Below are 4,927 nucleotides of genomic sequence, written 5' to 3'. Positions count from 1 at the left end.
TCAAATACTTATTGAGGAAGAAGACCAGGAGAAGACCACGTTCATCACCCACCAAGGAACATATTGTTATAGAGTCATGTCGTTTGGGCTGAAGAACGCGGGGGCTACATATCAAAGATTGGTCACAAAGATGTTCAAAGACCAGCTCGGCAAGTCCATGGAAGTATATATATATGGCATGTTGGTCAAGTCCGTAAAAGGCAGAGGATCACATCGACCATTTGAAGGAAACTTTCAACATACTAAGACAGTACGTAATGAAATTAAATCCGGAGAAATGCACGTTTGGCATAGCCTCAGGAAATATTTAGGGTTTTTTCGTATCACAACGGGGGATCAAGGTTAACCGAGACCAAATCAAAGCTATCGAAGGGATACTGGAACTCTTGACTACCAAAAAGCAAGTCCAAAGGTTAACTGCTTAGGCAAGTGGGGATACAAGCGTAATCCACATCCTCAACTCATCACTAGACCTAATCAAGGTAAGAACCGTAAACTTAACATGGGTTTGGCATAATCGTATTGTTGCCTATTTGCAGGATGACACTCTCCGAGACGATAAAAAAGAAGCCAAGAAACTAAGAATGTAAGCAGCCAGTTATAGTCTCCTCCGTAGAGACATGTACAAGAGGACCTACGACGGCTCTTTGGAAAAAATTCTAGGCCCAAACCAAACCCAGCGTATCCTCGAAGGATTCCATGAAGGCCATTACGGTGTTTGCTCTAGCAATCGAGCATTAGTCAGATGCCTCATACGAGCGGGTACTATTAGCACACCATGAAAAAGAACGCCTCAGACTTTGTGAGAAAATGTGAACAATGCCAAAAGTACGCCTAATGATTCACCAAGCAGGCAAATACCTCCACTCGGTCACCTCCCCGTGGTCGTTCATCAAATGGGGGATGGACATCATGGGCCCCCTTCTAGTAGGGCGAGGTAATATACTATTCCTTTTGGTTTAACTAACTATTTCTCTAAATGTGTGGAAGCTGGAACGTTCATCCAAATACGAGAACAAGAGGTAATTTTCTTTATATGGAGAAAAATCATCTTCCAATTCAGCCTGCCCAAGGAGATCAGCTGTGACAACGGATCCCAGTTCATGGGAAAGAAAATTGTCGAATTCTTCGAGAACTGGCATATCAAGAGGATACTTTCAACCCATATCACTCAAAGGATACTAAATATCATGAAGAAAAAGCTCAAAGACGCCAAGGGACTGTGGACGTAAATACTTCCAGAAGTATTATGGGCATACCAAACAACTTCGAAGATGAGCACATGAGAGATGCCCTACTCTTTGGTCTGTGGGACCGAGGAAGTAATACTGGTCGAAGTCGGAGAACCCAGCCTAAGGTACTCCCATGAAAGTGGTACGAGTAATGAAGGGAATATGTAGACTGTGATTGGGATTGGAACGCCAGCCAACACCCAAAATCTGTAATTCTCTCCAAGTATGTAACCAAAGCAACAATGTCGAAGTAATAAGAAACTTATGTTTATCAAGACACCTTTTTGTGTTAAGGTCTTGTTCGACCACGCTCGAACAACACTTGTCAGCCCTCCGCCACGTCTATGAAAAGGCCATGTTCGACCACGCTCGAACAACACCTATCGGCCCTCATCCACGTCTATAAAAAAGTTACATTCGACCCCGCTCGAACAACACCTATCAGCCCTCGACCATATCTATGAAAAGGTTATGTTCGACCCTTCTCGAACACCACCTATCGGCCCTCGGCCACGTCCATAAAAAGGTTACGTTCGACCCCTCTCAAACAACACCTATCGGCCCTCGACCACGACTATGATTTAATACTAGGTTATGTTTGACCACGCTCGAATAACACCTATCATCCCTTGGCCATGTTTTAACACTAGGTTATGTTTGACCATGCTTGAATAAGATCTATCGGCCCTCAGCCACGTTTTAACACTAGGTTGTGTTTGGCCACGCTCGAACAACACTGATCGTCCCTAGGCCATAATTTAATAAAGGGTAAAGTTTGACCTAACTCGAACAACACCTCTCAGCCACAACATGGAAAAAGACCAAAATCAATCAAGTTCAAACAACACTGATCAGTCTAATAGGCACACTCGACATATATATAAATAAAAGGCAGACACGGCTTATAAATAACTATCAACAGGACTACAACCAACTAGATGACAATGATAATGGAAAGAGAAGAAGTTGTAAACAAGCAAACGGCAAAGGAAAAGTACATGAGCACAAAAACAAATAACATGTATGAAAGAAGGTACAAAAACAACTTAAGCTCCCATATACAAAATTTTGCAAAGTTCATTACAAGGGCTCTTATAAAAGAAGACAAGATACAAAAAGAAGTCTAAGAAAAAGGCTACTGGACCTCATCATCACGGGCCTTGCCACCTCACCGTCTCAACCCCCGTTGCCATCGCCACCTTCACCTTGAGGATAAGCGGTATCATATCAGGAATCTTTCTCGAGTCGGTCCACACCCTCTTCCCCATCCTCTTCATCAGCCTGAGGCGTAGTGGGATCGTATCCACAAGAGACTCGAGCTTCATGATCCTTTACCCGAGCATCTCCAAGGGCAGCCTAAGAAATGGACCCCGCCGCATGCAAATTTCGGAACACATCTAACTGGGCCTCGACATGGATCCATTCTTCATATAACTCCCAAGGTGCATTGGGAAAATCAGAAACATGGGAAGAAGACGGCTTCTCAGGTAAGTGAGCCTTCACGACCTCCAAAGCGGTCACTTGATCATGAAGGACGGAGTTATCTTTCTCCAGCTCCTCGATCCTCTCCTTGAGCCAATCTTTCTAAGCTATCGCCAATTGATCATTATCTCGCTCGGCTCAAGCATATTTGTCTTCCTCCGAGCATCCAAACAAGAGGACTCCGCCTTCTCACGCTCTTTTTGCTTCTCGTCGATCTCACTATTGAGCGCCTCCAGCTGAAGTTGGCACTCTTCTAACTGCCCTCGCAACTAGACCATTTGAGCTTGAAGGTCACTGCATTGGGCCTCCACGCCCCTACTGACCTCAAGCTCCTCTTCCCTACTCCTCAACGTTATACTACACTTCTCGATGGCCAACACAAAATCATGATCCTTCTCTTTTAACTCGTCCTGAAGGGCCTGCATGTTGCCGCTTTCGTGAAATTGCCTGTGGAGATCTCGATACTTTCCACGATACTCAAAGTACTTATCTTTCAATTTTACAAATATTTCTTTAAGCCTCTTTTCCCTCCGGGAACTCTCAATCTCCGAAATCACCATCTGCAATCACAAAAAGGATAAAGAAGAAAGAAGTCAGAACTAAGGATGCCCTGAAAATGAAAAAAAGGTCGAAGCACAAACACTCACCCTAAGAGCAAGGCTGGCAATGCTCCTCGACAAAGCACCATCGTTTATTTCTTTAAGGGTCTTACCCTCTATTTCGGAATAGAGAGGACTGAGGGCAAGGAATACCCCTCGGTGTTCAACAATATGTCACGATCCATAGGGATCGTGATAGTCCTCGTAGACCTCTTCAACCTTACCTCAAGTTAGGTAATCCCTTCTTCAATCATCCTCAGGTCATCGCCATCGACATTAAAACCTGACTCATCTCCCTCTTCTGCATTGTCTTTTCCCCTATCGTTAGTAGGCAAGGAGGTATCTGCGGTTGTCCGAGAAGTCGATGCGTCCTCTCGCCGCGAAGGGTCAAGAACGTTAACAGTCGTCCCTTCAGTCTCCATCATCGTAGAAGGAAGAGAAACATCCACATCGGATACCACCGACCTTAGAGCCTTGGGACTCGGCTCAACATCATCTCCCACAAGAATGGTCGCCATCTCACGCAGCAAAAAGTCCCCTTCCATCGCATCAACGGCCGGGGTAACTCTATCACTAGCATCAATGGACCTCCTCTTTAGATGTTATAGATCTCCATCACTAGGAAAAAGCTCATCATCCTCTTTGATGAGAGAGTATATAGGAGGAGCTTAAGTCTCCACGGTCGAAGTGGAAACAAAGTCGGACGCAACGATAGGAGGAGTTGGAACAGAGATAGAAATAGCTGCATTCGAAATAGGGGCGGAAACTAAGGGCGTAGTGGACTTCCTCTTCTAGAACGAGGGCGTGGGAGCTCTTGACCTCCTCGTAGACCCCCCGGTCGAAGATAAGGAGAAAGAGGAAAAAGGAAAATCAGCAAAGGAAAACGGGCAAAGAAATCAAGGCATTGATGGTAAAAAGAAAAATTACTTGCTGAGGGAGGAGACAACCAAAATCTCAGTGAGAAGCTCGACCAATCACGCACCTCCATTGTATGAGGGAGGATCCGTCTAACCCAATCGGTGAGGTGGGTTATTGATAACTAGGGATTTTGACGTGTTTCATGCTCCTTCTTGCTTACGCTTTGATTATAAATTCTTACAAAATAATTCCAAAAGGCTCATAAGTTGTGCTTTATTGCAGGTTTGATCAACAAAGTGACGAGATATCAAAGATCGACTCAAAAGGAGTGAAACCAGCACAAGTACCAAAGACAAGACAACTCGGGACAAACAGGCCTAGTGCGGCCACACAACACTTTGTGCGATCCGCACTAGGGAGATTCAAAGAGCTGGATTTGAAGGCATCAAAGTAGTGCGGCCACAGTACATATTGTGCGGTCCGCACTAAAGACACCGCGGCTGCACTACCATTTTATGCAGTCCGTGGAAGCGAACTTCAGAGAGAGGTCAAGTGCCAAGGTTCAAGCCTGTGCGGTCCGCAGTCCATTCTGCGTGGACTGCATTAGAAGCCTCCGCGGCCACGGTCCATTCTACACGGTCCGCGGAGCCTGGGTTCAGAGAGTTGAAATTTCAGAGTCAAGAGCCTAGTGCGGACGCACACCATTTTGTGTGGTCCGCACTGACCCTGCATGGGCATTTTTGTTCAGTTTTTCCA

Source organism: Nicotiana tabacum, chromosome 10 (assembly GCF_000715075.1).
Source record: "Nicotiana tabacum cultivar K326 chromosome 10, ASM71507v2, whole genome shotgun sequence".
NCBI lineage: Eukaryota > Viridiplantae > Streptophyta > Magnoliopsida > Solanales > Solanaceae > Nicotiana > Nicotiana tabacum.
Note: the sequence above shows the minus strand (reverse complement) of the source record.